At 40.8% G+C, this 18,104-nt stretch overlaps 1 long non-coding RNA gene across 2 annotated transcripts; it reads left to right on the top strand.

The window, feature by feature from the left end:
- The first annotated feature begins 1,698 nt into the window (after positions 1-1,698).
- Positions 1,699-13,776, top strand: LOC131825911 (uncharacterized). Of its 2 annotated transcripts, XR_009351369.1 has the most exons (4): positions 1,706-1,783; positions 7,956-8,090; positions 13,460-13,515; positions 13,611-13,776. It is a non-coding gene; the product is annotated as an uncharacterized LOC131825911 (long non-coding RNA). The 2 variants fall into 2 exon arrangements; XR_009351368.1 differs by lacking the exon at positions 7,956-8,090 and having other exon boundaries at positions 1,699-1,783.
- Positions 13,777-18,104: the final 4,328 nt, after the last annotated feature.

Genomic DNA, 18,104 nt, shown 5'->3' with positions numbered 1-18,104 from the left:
ATGCAACTTGCTATCCCAGCAACTTAATCTTCATTTGTTCTTACCAAATATTTAAGGAGCCTCAACCATGGAGGAGGCATTTGGCTGGCTAGGCTTTTTTATAGGTTCTGTGAGCAGTGAAAAGGCCCTCAAAGAGCTCACAGGCCAAAAGGGAAATAAGACATGTGTATAAATAACTACATTGCATTGAAAATATACAAATAGCACAAAAAAAGGCAAACAGAGAAACTGTCGGTAGAGTTCGGGGATGGTGGCATTGTTAGATGGAACAGGAAAGCTGGAGTGTATGAAATCTGAACCGAGACTTGATGAAAGAGTAGGATTATGGCAAGTGGAGATTCTTCAACACAAAAGCAACAGAACACTAAGTTTTTCAAAACACCTTTGCGTTCCTTATCCCACTTGTGCTTCATGAGAGCTCTGTAGGATAGAGAAATTAGCAATATTGTTATATTTTCTTTCTGAATGTAAAAACTGAGCCTTGGATAATTTAAATGACACACCGAAAGCCACCAGGCAGGCACACTGCTGGACAAGTTTCATTAACACACAGTATTAATGGGATCTCCAGTCTGTCTAGGCTGTGATAGACACAATTCTAAAATGACCCCTCAGATTTCCCATCTCCTCTCCTCAAATAGTCTTCAAGACTGTGAGCTTGATGGATATCTCTCTATCACTGGGTTATGTTAGACAGCACAACTGATTTTTTTTTAAAAGGAGACCCAATCACATGAGACTTTAAAAGCAGAGCAGGGAGGTTCCTCCAGCTGGTCTCAGAAGGGGAAGTCAGGGTGATCCAACTTGAAGAAGATTCCCCGCTTTAGAGATGGGAAGAGATGTGAAACTCTCCAAGGACCTAAGAGCAGCCTCATGGAGATAGACCAGCCCCCAGTCAACAGCAGCAAGACAATGGGGACCTTAGTCTTACAACCACAAAGAAAGAAATTCTGCCCTCAGCCTGAGGAAACTTGGACACAGATCACTGACTCAAGACAAGGACTTTGCTTTCACACTCATGAGAGCCTAAACAGAGGACCTGGATAAAACATGCTGAACCTGGACCAATAGAAACTATGAGGAAGAGTTTAAAACAAAAATAAAGCTGTCTTAATGTGCACTGTTCTAAACTTCTAAGTTGGTGGTAACTTATTACAAAGCAATAGAAAACTGATAAAGAGGTCACCTCAAATTTTGCTATACCTTTTTACCTAACTTCAGAATGCCATACTCACCAAGACAAACTTATCACTCCAAACAGGGCAACCTTTCCCCTGCTGCTGAGTACATTTTGTCCTTTGCTGTCTTCCCAGTCTTGCTCATACAGTTCATCCCAATTTTTATGATCTCATGCCCTTTCTTCACTTATACAAATTATCCTTATAACTTCAAGGCAGAGGAAGCAAAAGGATACTAGCCTGCCTGACTGGGCATAATGGTGTAGTAGACTGCATTTAACAAAAATGGTTACAACAGTATTTTTGGTTCCACACAACCATCTATAATTTGCCATTCTCCCATGAAGAGGTGCAGTCTGTGTCCCTGCACCTTGAAACCAAACAATTTCAAGGCTGGAAAGGTCTTGGTTACAAGAAATAACAGACTACAACAGAAGTGGTGCTCTATGATTCCAGAGGTGAGGTCACAAAAGGTAATAGGCCTTCTCCCTAGCACTCCCTCTCTTGGACGCTTGTCCTTGGAACCCAGTTAGCATGCTGTGAGGAAGCCGAGGCCAAGGGGGAAGGCCCACAGGACAGATTCTGAGACCTGGTCCTCAACCTCGGTGAGATCTCAGCTAGTGACATTCGGTTAAATACTGAACCATCAACTTCCTGGAAGTAGATGGGAGCTCTGATTTGTAATATTACTAGTGCCAACTTCCATGGTGTAAATATTGCCACTAGGGCTGATTTTGAACTACAAAATGATGCCACTGAAAATGGATTTGGGGAGGAGATGCACACAAGTGGCTTTGCACACCAATACAAGTTGGCTCCAGCACACCACTGCCCCCCTCCCTGCCCCCAGCCTGCACTGACTTCCCAGGTAGGAGTGAGCCACCTCAGAAGCAAATACCCCAGCTCCACAGGACTCTGCATGAAGCAGAGATGTGCTTTCCCCTCCAAAACCCTAACCAAATTTCAGGTTTATGAATAAAATACATTATTAGTATTGCTTTAAGTTATTAAGTGTTGGAACAGTTTGTTATAAAGCACACAAGTAATCAAAACAGATAAAGGTGAAAGAGAGGAAGATTTCAAGATGACCCTGAGATTGTAAGCTCAAAAGGCCAGAAAAGCAAAGCATTTATATAATTAAAGCTAAGGAATCTGAAGCCAGAATTTTTAAGTTTAAAAATCACAATTCTAGACTAAAGCAAAGCAAATAGATAACAGGGCAGCTGATATTGGTTAGACATTAGGTGATTATCTGATTAAAGCAATTCACACCGAGATGTTACTAGAGCCCAGCTTAACCTCTCAGGGAATTTTTACATTTTGAAAGAAGAGATTAATAGAACAAATTAGTAGCCCTCATAGCAAAGCTAGTTTGAGAATTTCTGTTGCTAAAATCAAATAATGGCAGTTTTAAAGGACATTTCAATGAATACAATTTTCTCAATTTAAAATTCTGTCCCACTGGAAAAACCAAAGTTTTCTTAAATCTTTCATAAGTGCTATAGTTGGCTGTTGGTGAGTCCTCACAAATGACAAGACAATTAAGTTCTACATTACTATTAGCAGAAAAAGTTAGAATCATCCCTAGTTGATTGGTATGCACAATTATGGAAATGACTTCATAGTGCAGCACACAATACAGTCAGATTTTCTGCTGGTTAAGTGGTCTTAGTTTGTAAATGGTATTAAGTATATAAATATTTCATGGCGTTCTTCTCAGAACACTACTTCTTTCAGGTGTTTTGCCAACTGAACAAGATTGAGAACCACTAGCTTAAATGAATCTGTCATTAGTGGAATGTAAGAGAGGGTATTTTTTTTAACAGGTTGGAAAGCCTTGCTGCACCATCCCTGTTCTGAACAGCTGACATGCATTCACCACAGGACAGAAAAATTAGTAATCAGCAACTTGGCATCTTACTTTTTTTTTTGAATGGCATAGAACCCTAGCCTTAAGGCAGCAGAAGGAAGCCAGAGGCTTTCTGAAGACAAATTTAGCCTAAAGACGGAGAGCCATATGGTGGTCCAAAGAGATATGTGATTAAAAGGTTCAACTGCATAAATGTAAAATGAAAATTGTAACCAAAGTCTAAGGGTGAGACCAAGGTGATTCAGAACAATTAGAAAAAATAGGAAGGGACCCAAGTTAGCAATCCTAGTTCTATCACGCTCACTTAGTTGCTTTGAGAAAGTGCCTGTGTGTGAGAGAGTGTGTGTGTGTGTGTGTGCGTGCGTGTGTGTGTGTATGAGAGAGAGACAGAGAGAGAGACATCAAAGTCTTGGAGAACTGTTTCTCAAACAAGTCTATAAAATGTTCTATCATCAATAGATGAGAAAGTCAGCCAATTTTGGAAAAAAAGCACTCCTTTTGTATCAGACTTACAAATAAAAATAATAAAATAAAAATAAAAGGCTTAACTTTGAATGGTAAAATCAGATCACATCTGGTAAAAGCAGATCACATTGAAATATAATTGCAGTCATACTCAAAACTGTGATGGCTGAATTTTATAATATTTGTACCTCTTAATAAAAATGTTAGCTAAAAAAATGTAAGCCAGCCATAAGATTCTGAGTTTACATAAAATACAAGAATAATTACTTATTGATATTTTCTGTGGTTTATATCCCATCCATTTCCAAAATGGATCTGAAGCGGCATTCCCTTTTAGATCAAAGTTGACTCTTCAAGCTCGCTCTCTTTCTCTCTCTCATAATATAACAAGATGAGTAGGTCTTGAGAGCTCCTTTTCTTTATTGTCACTTGAAGCTTCTTAATAATTTAAAGTATTGAGGAAATCAACCTCTTCTGAGTTTTTTAATCTACTTTTCAGCCCTATTTCAGTGCATATTCTTGCTATAGCTATCTTTTTTCCAACACTGACTTTCCTCAAACATTTTTATTTTATCTTTAAAAAAATTAACTTCAGAGTCAAAGCTGGTATAGAGAGCTGGAGGGTAGGGAGAGAACTGGTATCCATCCCCTTTGAAAAATTTGAAAACAAAACAAAACCCTTTGTTGGCAAGAGTGTGGTAAGAGCCATGTGCTCATACACCTGTGAGTCAAAATATGACAGAGCTTTTAATTGCCCATATCCTGGATTAAGAATACACTCATTGTGATGAGCCCTGAGTACTAGATCAAATGACCGAATCATTATATTGCACATCTGAAACTAATATAACATCGTATGCCAGTTATACTTGAATTTTAAAAATGAATCAATTAGTTTAAGAAATATTGCCTTATCCTTTGACCCCAAAATTTAAAGTTAGGGAAAGCAGTCTGAAAAAATGTTCAAAAGATTTTTAAAAATCAATCTGAAAGTCTCATCTCATTGTTAGTTACAATAGGATTTTTAAAGTAGCATAAATGCCAACAATATAATGAGTTTAAACACATTCTAGTATATCTATATAGTATAATAATCTATAGAACTCTATACACAGTATGATTTCACTTATATATGTTTCTGTGTGAGTGTACACACATACACACACACACACACACACACACACACACGACTGAGGAGGAAATAAGCAGAAATTCTAACAATTACTTCCAGTGTAAGAACTGAAATATTTCTATTCTTCTTCTCTATATATTTCTAAACTTTCTAAATGTTCTATAATGGATATTATTTTTACAATCATAAAAAATAATGCTATAAGTTGCCTATTCATTTCCTTAAAAAATCAATCAAAATACCCAAATCTTTGAATTACTCCAGAGAGTTTGATGCTAGGTTAACTTGATTCCTTTTTTTTTTTTTTTTTTTTTTAAAGAAGATTTGCTTATTTGAGAGAGAGAGAGAGAGTACAGGCACACATGCGCACGAGCAGAGGAAGGGATAGTGAGAGAGAGGGAGAGAGAATCTTAAGCAGGATCCACGCTGAGCATTGAACTGGACCAGGAGCTGGATGGGGGGCAGACACCAGGCTGAACCTGGGGCTGCACGTGGGAATCGGCCTCACAACCCTGAGCTACAACCAAGAGTCAGACGCTTAACGGATTGAGCCACCCAGGTGCTCCAACTGACCCTCCTTTTTATTGGGTGTGCCTCACTAAGACTTTGCTTCGGCTTTGTTTTTCCTTTTCCACTTGTGCCTTATGCTGCCTGCTCCTGAGGACTGTACCCCAATGTGTTCCAAGCGGGGAAGGGGGTATAGTTTTCTCTCTCCCACTGATACTGCTATTTTCTACTTTCTGCTTTTCCTAGGCCTTATAAGCCAGAAGCACCCTCTCTTTTTCTCTTCCTTTTTCAGGCCTTGCCCTAGCAAGATACTGGCTTTGACAGTGTTGTTTTTTTTAATCCCTATCATGAAACTTCCAAAAGCCAATTTTCTTCCTGGGTTCACATGGAAGTAGAAGTTGTGGGCCAACATGCTGTTTTGTTTTGTTTTGTTTTGTTTTGTTTAAATTAAAGAAAAAATTGTCAGAATTCTGAAGCTTGATCCTAATTTTACTTTCTGTGTTTATCTTTTCTGGCTCCTTTATGTAAAGATCTTCAATAACATATTAGTCCTATGAAGATTTTTGGCTCCTTCATCTCATATATATCAATAGGTCAAGAATATTTATACCCTTTGAACCAATATTCCAGTTCTAGAAATAGAGCTCCGCAAAAAGACCCAAAACTAGGGGTGAAAGGAGGGGGCACATGATGATATATTCACCGAGCATAATTTATAAGAGCAAAAATTTAAGTAACAAAAGGGACCTGCCATTGGGAAATACTTAAATAAAGTAAGGCACATCCATAAAATAATTTTTTAATTACAGGTATTAAAATTAATGACTAAGACTAGGTAGCAATGGGCAAATATTTAAATATAATTTTAATGGAAAAAAAAAACCCCAGTGCTTAAATAACTTCTAAGCAAAGTAAAAACGTACAAGAAAATCTGGAAGAACAAGCAGAGATTATAAAGAAAAGCATCATTTTTCCCTCTAGTTACTTTCATTAGTTTGGAATATATTCAAGTCCTAATAAAAAGGGACTTATTAACAATTCTAAAAGTTCCAGTATTGAAAGATCTTACTACCCACATGTGGACTGAGGTGAAGCTTCCGTCCTTCCTACTTACCCCACCCCCAGCAAGACAATGGTAACCACCTTCTAGAGAAGACAAAGACAGTCCCATGTCACAAAGATAGCAAAGCGTCTCACGTTCCTCCCACCCAAACAGCTCTACTCGGAACAAAGCCAACTCAAAACCATAATTTACCACTGTCTTAACCATTTGTGACACAGCCTCTCTCCCTGGATCTGCCCACAGCTCGGGCACTATTTCTTCCCATGACAGTTGTCTTGTGCAACAAAGTTAGCAAGTCTTTGGGGGCCTGTGATGTGCCCACCAGGCAGTCATGCAGAGAGGGATTTCCCACTACCTTTTGGAGCTAATATCTACTGTCTGGCCATGCCAGAGGCTACCATCAGGAGACATCTGAGGATGGCTCCACTCACTTTGACCATGTGGAGAGATCCCTTTCAGGCCCTCTGCCAGACCCACTGCCACCTCTGCTCTCCACCTACTTCTTAGCATTGCTGTTCTATTTGGCCTTCCACTAGAAAGTTCTTAAAACCTCTCATTAAGGCAGCTTACCTTTTTTCTATTTCTCAAGGAGCTTGTAGGAAAAATAGTACTTCTGTTCCCTGTTAAGTCTTCCCCCCAGTGGATGGCTGAAGAAAGGCAATTCACTCATCCTGATGGAACTCAGAATCTGCAGAGCCTCTAGACGCTGAGCCCTCTCATTTCAGTTCTGTTAGTGTGTCCAGGGAGCACAAAAGACCCCCTAGAGAAGGTGTGCATCGGATATGCAACTCCATATGCATCATGACTAGGTGAATTTTCAAAGCTGCACAATCTTCCCACCCTTCCAGTAAGAGGAAAATCCCTCATTAATGAGACTGTCTTAAACGCCAGGGGGCTACGTAGAAACTTCACTGAAGGCCTTCACCCATGACCTTGCTTGCCTTTTTCCTAGGCAGCCTTCCTTGGGCCCAAAGGAAGATTTTCCTAAAGTCCTGAGCTATTGCAGAATCCCAGGTCCCTTATATGCACACTTTATTTTGAACTTTAGAAAACCACATGTACATAAAAAAAGAATTAGAAGAATACACCCCCAGGCTCACCCCACCCAAATGATAATTACAATTGTTAGAAAAGTGAAATTACAGATGATTTATTCTCTAAATCCTTATTTTCCAAATGTTTATGTTTACTCTTTTCAACCTAAAGTACGGAGCACAAATAACACGAGAATGTCCCAAGATCCTCACCACTGATCAAAGCTTCCTACAAAACCAAAATATTTCTTCTATTTGAAGTTTTGTTTTTCCAACTTCTTTCCCCTTTCTGGTGTGGATATCTAATCGTAGTCTCAGACATCTGCCCATTCATCCATCCCCTTTCCATTACTGCCTTCGAGAAACCAAGGAGAGAAGCCAAGAGCAGCCTTAAAAAAGAGAGAGAAAGAAGGAAAGAAAAGAAAGTAAGCAAGTAAGAAAGAAGCACTCAGCGGCAGCCACAGGCACTAATGGGAGAAACTAGAGAAGGTGTCGTTTTTCACTCAAACTGACATTTAAGCTGTTTCATAAACATGAAATCAAACTTGAGGGTCCAGATGGGCTGCCGCCCCCTCTGCCTTTTGCTGGAATGACATGCTATTTACCAGCCTCAGAAAGGGGGACTGAGGAATGAAACTTTCGGATGATGAGTCACTGAGGGAAATGATTGACGAGCGATGAATGAACTGGTGATTTTTTCATACAGAATCGGGAGAGAGCCACGGCGAGGCTGACAGTGATCCCCACGCAGACTGCAGCCAGTGGGATGGACTGTGACAAGCAGCAAGAAGGTCACATTTCCCAGGCCCTGAGCTGAGAACAAGTCATGGCGTATCACTAGGTACACGGAGACATTTCCGAGAAGGCAGGGTCATTCTTATTGTGGGGGCTCCTGATCCCACACAGCAGCTGTTTCGTGCCCTACATGCAACATAAGAAGAGCAGCATGTGAGGCCAAATATAAAATCTGAGTTTGGAAGACACCGGCATCCTCCAGGATCTTCAGTTCACGAAATGGAGTATTTACGACAGCACTACCCCAGCAGGGCACCCGAGAGCCTGATTCTGGAGGTGAGCGTTGCGGAGCCCTGTCTGCATTGCCAGAGCCTTGCACAGCAGCAGAAGTGAGGAAGCAGGGGATTTAAAGATGCCCTACTAGGACTCCAGCAACACCATGCTCTGGAAAGGTCTCTGTTGTTATGCTGCAAAGGTACAACTGCTCCCAAGTTAGGGACGTGAAATGCAGTTCTCCATCATTCTGGAGGACTCTCTGGAGTGCCCTGGCATTCCTCTCTAATTCCTCCTTACAACTCTGAGGAATCTTAGTTTCCTGAAAAACAAACAAAGAGACAGCCCGGGCTTCTTTTATCTTTCATTGATGAGAAGAATCACGGAAATCTTATCAAATCATATTTCAATGACAGAAAGGAGATTTTAATGATGGCCGTGGCTTGAATTTTTTTCATCGTTCAAAAAGCAGGAACTTGAGGTCATGTAGGGTACTTTCTCCAATGAAAACACGGTGGTGATCTGCAGGTAGTAGCTGTCACCTGAGCCACAGGTTCCCCTGAATGGGCAAAACAGACCTTTCACAACAGGACAGATTCCAGCTTGTCTGGTCAAATTCCTTGAAGATATCAGCTTTATAGGTGCCTGAGCACCCAGGGGAGAAAGAGCCTTGTTTTATTTCAATAGATGAATAATATTAGAAAGCTGTTCTGCCTACTTCTTTCAAGCATTCTTCTGTAAAACAGAGTCCTCCAGAAGGGACAATGTCAGCACAATGTTAGGGTAGGAAAAATTCCCTCTCTCTGCTTCTCCCCAAACTCCACCATTCTTGCTTAAACAAGACCTATGTCTCCACCTTGCTCCAACTCAGGCTTAACCTACCCCATATGCCACCTTTGGAGGGTCTGATCAAGGGTACTATGCAAGCTGTGCCCTCACCCATGAGCTAATGTCTCTCTGTAAACAGGAAGGAGAGTACCTGCTGGACCATCTGAAGAAGGATTCAGAAAAACAGTGAGAATCTATCCTACTGAATAAGGAAACTGGTAGACAGAGAAGAAGGTCAGGACAGAGGGACAGGAATACCTGACCGAGCCTGTGGCCGGTTCCCTTTCCCCTTTTAAGTCTTTCAATTATCAGTGGGTCAGTGGTTTACTGGCAGATACAGGTCTTTCTCTTGATCACGTCTAACAAAGAAATAAACATATATATGAAGTATATACATATACTTAAAATACATACATATATATATATATATATATATATATATACATACTGACATAGATGTATTGGTATATATTTTATAAAGTTGACTCAGAAGATCATTATTGTTTAGCTTGATTTGATTACAGTTTATACAATTTTGGAATTGTTCTAAATGGAAATTTCCCTTGAATGGGCCACTGGATTGCCAACCTGCCAGGATCACGAATTCCAGACACACTGTCTTATCTTATATCTTACCTTACACACAGCTATTTATGGTAAGGCCCCCATTAGGGCTATTTGACACAATCAGTCAGGCATGTTTGCACTAGAATATCAGTAGTTTCCATTACAAAGATGCACACCAGTGTAGGGCATATAGAGCCAAAATGTCAAGCTGGTATAAAGGGAACACACCACTTAAAGAGAACGAGTCTCTTCTCTGCTATTTAGGTTCCAAATCATTTCATCGAGATACTGGGTCATATGCTGGCAACTTCCACACTGGAAGAAAATCAACGTCTTAGTAAGAGAAAGTTCTAGCTCACTGGTCAATATTAAAACCTACATTCAATTTAATTCAAAACCCAGATCTTAGTTGAATACTATGTGCTTACCCCTATGCTAGATATTGAATAGGGTTTTTAAAACATTGGTTTTTTTTCTACCTCTAATGCCATATATGTTTGTCATGAAAAAATTAAACAATAGCATAAGGCAGGAAATAACTGAGTTCCCAACTAGACTACATTGTTGAAAAGTTTTATTTTGATCTCATGACCTCCTCTGTTGAAAAGGAGGGTAAGCGGACAGGTGTTAGGGACAGTTGCTATCATCAAGCAAAAGAAGATGACCAGACACATCCCAAAACGAAAAGACTGGCTACAGTGGAAAAAGATCTAAAACGAAGTACCTCCCAAGGTGAGCCCCCAACATCCACAGAAGATGCCGTAACAGACAACAGGTTGGAGCCGAGACAAGCAAATAGCCCCTAAGAGTCCTATGATTACAGATACATACAGGACAGTGCGACAAAATTGTGCAAAATGTGGAAGAGCCAACAGGCAGCATTAGGAAAATCTGAAAAATGAAGGCAGAAATCTCGGCCAAGAGCTGGTTTACAAGGCCTCTGCAGAAGATAGGAAAAGCTGAAGTCTTAGCCACCAAAAAACAGGGCACGATGGATCTTCAAAACAGGACATGAGATTTAGGAAAACAAACGACCTAGTCATAACACAGGGGTCCAAAGTCAGGAGGTGGACTCAGGAACCAAAGAACACAGGATTAGAGCCAGGAATGCAATGGTAACCAATATTTATACACTACCCTGTACAGATTCAAAGTATTTTCTCACATGGTATCAAACTGTATGGGCTCTCAGATCACTCACAGTATAAATTCCCTTAGCACATGCCAGGACCCATAGCATGGATGAAACCCTAGAGATAGAGCACAGAGATGAGGAAGACATGGCCCCACCACTTAGGGGAATGTGGTCATGTGTGAAGTACTGATGGGTAAACAGACAAGACAAAATGCAACTGTTCCTGAATATCACAGAGTTCAACAGGAGAAGGGAAGCAGTCCTGTCCTCTGATCCTGTCCTTATTCTTTGTTAACTGAATGCGAAGTTCACAAGTGACAGTATTTGGATCTAAGGATAATGACTTAGCAGCATTTCACATACCAAACAAGTAGAATTTAAATTTCCACACAAGTGAATATTTAATTTCCATCCCACAGGGCTGTACTTAGGGCAAGGGATCATTTTAAAATTCCATAGAATAGGCCCTGCCATGCGGAGCACAAGAGGACTTGGAAGTAGATGGGCTCTAATGAGCTGCTGTGTGATTTGGGTAATGTAGAGCTCTGAGAAAAGACCTTGTACCAATGTTGGGTGATGAACTAAAGAAAAAAAAAAACAAAAAACATGAAACCTCAGCTCCAGTCAATGTGGGAAGATTAAGACAATGAATAAATACGTGGGGTTCAGGCCCGGGGGTACCCCGAGGATCTAGGAAACTTTGCATAATTTGAACCCAGTTTCCCTCCTCCCCCAGTCCTCCACCCAAACCTTCTGTTGCTAAGACAACAGGATGCTTAGCAGGCATGTGCCAGTGTCTGCTGTTGCCTAGCAACAGGACTCAGCAGAGCCTGGGCTCTCGCTCTTTACGCCTACCCTGCTCCATCCATTACACCTACCCTGCTCCATCCATTGCCTTGACTTGCTAGTTGCTTCCCCAACCCCCAAGGCAAAGAAACAAGAAGCAAGAGAGTACTAAAGGCTCAGGAGCTGATCTTTTCGTCAATACCAGGAGAAAATCCAAGCCTGGCTTCACTCAGCTTAACCCCTACACCATGAAGTTATAAAGTATAAACTCACAATTACAGCTGAACAAAATCAACGGATGATTTGACATTCTTAGTCTTTGAAATCCGGTTATGGAGTCCTAGCCTGTAATACCAAAGGAATGCTGTGATAAGGAAAATACCGAACCACTGAGGCAAAATTAACAAAAAAGGATCTTCCATCTGGAATGAGACAGCAGAAGTGAAAAACAAAAAAGGAAGAGAAGAGAGGAGAAAAAGAAATAAAAAAAAGAAGGCAGAACCAGTGAAAAGAAGGAACAAGAGAGGAAAAGCTTTTAACTCACGATAAATAATATCTTTTTGGAATATCACAGTGTATAAACTGAGGGAAAAGTCTGCAAAATTATGTAGAGTGGAATCTGTTTGCATAGAAGAATAACAATTGAGCTTACTGAGCTTCTTGTGAACACCAGGCATTATGTTAAGTGCTTTACATAGGTTCCTTACATCTTCACATAACCCTGCAGGATGAATACCAAGGAAATGACTTCACAGCTAGAACTAAGGATAGTTCAGTGACTTGACCAAGGCCACCCAGCTAGAAAAGGTGGCAAAGCTAGTAAAACTGTAGCATATTCAATCCAAAATTAGTCTGGCTCAAAATTCCACATGATTTCTCGACATATACTACAATAAATATCTGGGAAAATGCGTGTGAAGCTTGTGAAATAACACAAATTTGTTAAACTGCGGACCTTTTAAAGGAGCTATAAATATGCTTTATCTAACATTAAACGAACGGCTTTTTCTTCGAAGCCTTAATGCAATAATTTATGAAAAGAAAATAATGTTGGCAAGTGGGAAAGGAAAAGCTGATCTTTCAACAAAGTGCTCAGGAAAAAGAGTTTAGAGTCCTTTTGAAGAAGCTGGAGAAAGGAAATTCCAGGATTTACTCCCATTGAAAAGGAGTAAAAAAGAAGGTTCCGATGGAAACTTGGTGACCTCTACCATGGATTTCCTTCCCAGAGGCCACACAGAGCCCCCGGTTGGGGAACACAGAACAATGCACTGACAGCAGGGATGGACACACACGTATTCTGCACTCTTTTCTCAGACCCTTAAATCTCCCTGCAAACAGAAGACATTTGGCATTCTGGGCCCATCAGTCCCAAAGATGTGTCAAAGCCTGTCTAACCTAGGCTTAAGCCAGTAACCGTGCCAAATATATTTATTTCTCATTCTAAAGGGTGGGTTCAGGCATGTTCAGAAAATCCTTCTGGCTTATTCATAATTCCCATGGTAAAGGACCCCCTCTAAATATTAATAGGGACCAGGCAGACCCTACCTGACTATTAGTGTCAAGATCCCGGTATCCCAAGTGCAAAAAATTAGGTTACAGGTTAATGGTTCTTTGCCTCCCCAAATGTAAAATGTTATTATTATTATGTTATCACATATGACAGCTATTCTCCAGAAAGAGAGCCTGGCTTTTCTTAAGGATCAGGGCCAAGCATAAAGCAGGCTTTCCTGCTTTTCTACAAAGAGCTAGATGAAGTAACCATCTTGCAGAGTTCTAAAGTAATATAATATGTAGTATGTATTAAAGTAATGCCTATAATGTACAACAACGAACTGTGGAAAGACGACTAATTGTCTCACAATATCCATTCTGCCTTTCTTTCACAGCCAGGAAATTTTAGCTCAGCATATGGCCACTTAGACTAAAGTCTGGCCAATAAAATGTAAGTACAATTGTGGTGTGGCAGCTTCTGAAACTTTAGGAAATAGCTATTACACAAAGTCAACCCTTCTTTTCTTTTGTTCCTTCACCTGCTAGAATGTGGAGGATGTCATCTGGGAGCATGAGAGAGACAGCCACGCTACGGAGGGCCAACGTAGGAGCTTAGGTCCCTCAGGACACAGCGGAACAAAGCTGCTACACCAACTTTGGGTCTATATGGGGCCATATAGGGCTATCCATTCCACCACGTTTCATAGAGGAGCGCCCTATTTGTAGGGTTTTACTGTTACTTACAGCCGAATTCAATGTCAAGTAATACACAGAGATTACAGCATAGCTCTTGCAGCCTAACTGGCCATCGAGGCAGGTAATCAGCTGAATGACCTATAGCAGAGAAGAAAATCCTGAATAGGAATGAGGATCTGAATTGTCCCAAGGTGAGTCTCTCATCCTTCACTGGTGATCTGAGGAACTCTTGTCATTTTCATTAAAGATGCAATCTTTCTTGTAGTATGCAAAACAAGATGCTTTATTCCCTACAAAATAAGATATTTTACCCACAGGCAAAAACCTGTCCTTTAAAGTTTCGCTGCCGCTCCCTGGAGGAGAGAGAAGTTCATCAAATCCTCCTGAGCACATACCCAATATGCACACCTAAGGGGTACTATGTCTCAAAACCCTTCCAAGAGGCAATACCCAACAGGCCTATCACCACAGCCCTTGTACTGATTATGAAGTAAACTTCAGGGTAGTGAGGAAAATCATCTAGCAAAATGGACAAATATATAATATGACTTAATATCTTTTCAATGTTTAAAGAGAATCTGTACACTAAATCTGTACACTAAAAGTCCATACGATCCACATAAGTATTGTCCAATAGAATTTTAATGCCAACCACATACATAATTTTAAATTTTCTACTAACTTCATTGGAAAAAAAACAAACGAAACAACTGAAAACAATTTTAATACTATCTTTTATTTAACTGAATATGTTAAAAAATATTATGAACATTATATAGTATAATCCATCAAAATATATATATTTGCCTTTTTTTTTTTTTTTTAAGGAAAACCTTCAAAGTCCAGTGTATTTTACACTTGTGGCACATTCCCATTTGGGCTAGCTACCTTTCAGATGCTCAACCACCACTGTGGCTAGTGGCTGCCCTACTGAACAGTATGGATCTAGAGTGACCACTCAGTCATTAGTAGAAATAAGGACATCTTTGTAATATATTGAGCCTCTAAAGTTCCCCCAAGTCCAATCAAGGTCCATGCATTCTAGCTAAAATTTGATCTAACCATAGTGAAGGTGACTCTGTGTGAATAGCTACTGAAATGGTTGAGCCATGTACAATCATTTCTTCAAATCTTTCCTACCACAAAGTTTTTCATTTGTGCTAAACTTGTATCTACTGCTGCATTTGACCTTATTCTCCTGATTTTGTCTTCCACAGAGGAGAGATGCAGTGAACCCAAGCCTTCCACATAACCCTCATCTCCGTTGGCAGGAAACTCCAAGAACATTCTCAATTTATGGAAGCACAAAGGTGGTAGTGGTTTAGAAAGGCCAAATCCAAACCCCATTCAGTCTTGGGGTTTCCTCTGCCAACTGGCTCATAAGTACCTTCGTTTTCCAGTATAATTCTAAGCCAAGGACACTGGCAAGCTTTTCTTTAGCTACAAGCAATACTCAGTGAAACTTCCAACTCAGGTCTACTTAGATCTTTAAAAAGGAAAGTTTTAAGAAAAGGGGGAATAGCAGGAGGAAGATGGAGGAAATAGAAAAAAAGGATAAAGAAGAAGTGGGAAAATTAAGGCAAAGAAACATGCTGGCCCTCACATGATGAGGGCTGACATTGGAACATAAATCTAAGAAAATATCTGTTTCACCTACCTGCCTGGCTGGGAATTCAAGCATTAGTAATTTATTTCTTTGAGCTAAACCAAGAGTCCATGCATACCCAGTTAAAATACAAATAGCCATAGAAAGCAAAATACCAAACTTCAGCTCTTACTACAATTTAATTTATCAAATATAAGCAATTTGGTCAACTAAGAAGGCCCTAGGGAGGCAGACACTAGTCTGGTGAGTTGTGACATGCAAGGTCGGAAAGATTCAGGAAATGGGAGCCAAGGCCTCTGGTCATTAGTGTTAGAACCTGGGGGATCTGGCATAAAAGGCACATGGAACAGCAGAGGACACTGACAGGAGGACAGAGATTGCAAACCCTGACCCATTCATGGCCCATAGCCACCCTGCACACAACCTGCATTATGTCATCAATCCATAAAAATATAATTGTTCCTTTTCTCCACTCTTTTGCCCAAACTGCATATTGAACTTCCATCACTTTACCATAAACTTGCTGCTTCAGATTATCTGTATTAACCTCTCGAAGATACGAAGAACACAACATGTCACTGTCACTTCAACACTCATGTTTTATTAAGATCAGCTTCTCCTCCCTGGTCCTAGTGAGCTGCTGGCCTTCCAGTTTACTCGACCCAATAGTAATGAAATAAGCCATTAAATCTTGGGGCTTTTAAAATTTAACTGGACAGTCAGGCAGTGGAAAGTCAGTGCTTAACAACAGATCTCAGAAATTTATGAATACCAGGAAAGATCCAACAGTTGGAAGGAAAAAAAAAAAAGAACTTCAAGTTCAAGAGAGGTTATTCATTCAGTCATTCAACAACAGTGATGGGGTAGCTCAGGGAATGGCAGTCAGTAATGGACAGGATGACAAATACCTGCGTTAGGTGCCATCACAGAGCTGTCCTCGGGTAGAAACGGGAAACAGAGGAGAATGCTGGTTCAGAAAAGTGGTTGGCCAAGGGCTTGGGCCCTTCTTTCTCACAGGTTCATGTCTCTCTCTTTCCCCACACTGCCTTCTCAGGCAGCCCAACAATGCTCACTGGCCATGAATACACAAACAACTGTGCTTCCCTGTTAGAAAGCAAAGAATGAGGATGGGGGAGGTTAAGGAGGAAGAACGAGGGAAGAACTAGAATCAAAGCTTACTCTAAGTCCCTTTGCCAATTATCAACTAACGGTAAACATGCTGAAGGTAAAATCGTTACCAATTCGGCTTTTCGGTGGCCCATCTTCGCCAAGCAAGTACTCTTCCTCTTTGTAAAGCAAGAACAAAGGAATGAATGGGACTACTCTTTTTTTTTTTTTTTAAGATTTTATTTATTTATTTGACAGAGATCACAAGTAGGCAGAGAGGCAAGCAAAGAGAGAGGAGGAAGCAGGCTCCCCACGGAGCAAAGGGCCCGACACGGGGCTTGATCCCAGGACCCTGAGATCACGACCTGAGCCAAAAGAAGGCAGAGGCTTTAACCCACTGAGCCACCCAGGCACCCCTGAATGGGACTACTCTTAAGTAAAACCACCCCATCAGGGTCAGTACAAACTGTCATCCACAAGTGTCCCTGGAGCCTGAGGTTCTGGCAATGACCTCTGGACGCTAAGGAAGGTAATGGGATGGTCTCAAATATACCTATTGGAAGGTTAGATCTTCTGTATCCTAGGCTTGTATCTAATCATTTTTACAGTGATTTCCACCTTCATTTCCAACACATGCTCTTGACCGAAATAAGGAAAGGAGAGAAAAAGCTCCAATGCATTACGAAAATAACATTTGAGAATCCTAATATCCACTTCAAGGTGTATTCCTCTTTGGTAAACATGCAGTCTGTTTGCATTTAATTCTTCTACACAAGCCCTGCAAGAAAGTTAGCCAAATTGATAATCGATTCACATGATCTTTGCTCACTCACTTATTAAAACACACCAAACAGTTAATTCCCTTTTCTGTTGGGAGCTCTTGCTAGCACTACACAGTGTGAATGTTAAACAGCTGCTCAGGGCTCCAGGAATACAGCAGAGCCATTAGGTGGCAACTATTTCAAGCTATTCAAAGCAAGTCTCTGAAATGAAGGCCCCATTGCCCCTTCAGGGAAATCTTTAGTGAATTTTTATTGATCTGATGACCCACAGATGATAAAGAATATCTAAGAATCCCAGAAAGACCTGATTTAGTTGACCAATCCACATTCTCCCTCCTACTCCCCATACCAGAATAAGGGGAGAGGGAAGTTTTGGAATATTCTTTGCTCCTCCAGGTACAGCACGAGACCCTTAGACACACTGGTTAACACACCTAATACCCTGCCAAGAGCCTCAAGTACCTCTCTCATTATCTTATCCCCTCTCTCACATTGCTTCCCTTTCCTCCCCCAGACCCCACTCTATCTCTCAGGGGACAAATGGTCTTCCTCTTTAACCTGGTCCAGACACTGATATCAGGGATTCTGAATAAACTGCGGTGCTAAAAGGAAGCCAACAGATTCTACAGGCAAATCCCTTCTCCTTACAAAGAATCCTTGGGCCTCAGCCCTTGTTCTTTGGCCAAGCTGTGACAATGAGTCAAGTTTCCCAACCCCTAGGGGAATGCCCTATTCTCCCCTTGCCCTCTGACCTACACGTAGTTAAAGAAGATGCAACCTAAAGCTTTTCTCAAGATCCTGATTTCAGTTTCCGACCTCAGGGTGTGGTTCCAATATTACTGTTGGGTT

This window comes from Mustela lutreola, chromosome 2 (assembly GCF_030435805.1).
Source record: "Mustela lutreola isolate mMusLut2 chromosome 2, mMusLut2.pri, whole genome shotgun sequence".
Taxonomy (NCBI): Eukaryota; Metazoa; Chordata; class Mammalia; order Carnivora; family Mustelidae; genus Mustela; species Mustela lutreola.
Note: the sequence above shows the minus strand (reverse complement) of the source record. Positions and strands in the feature narration are given on the sequence as shown.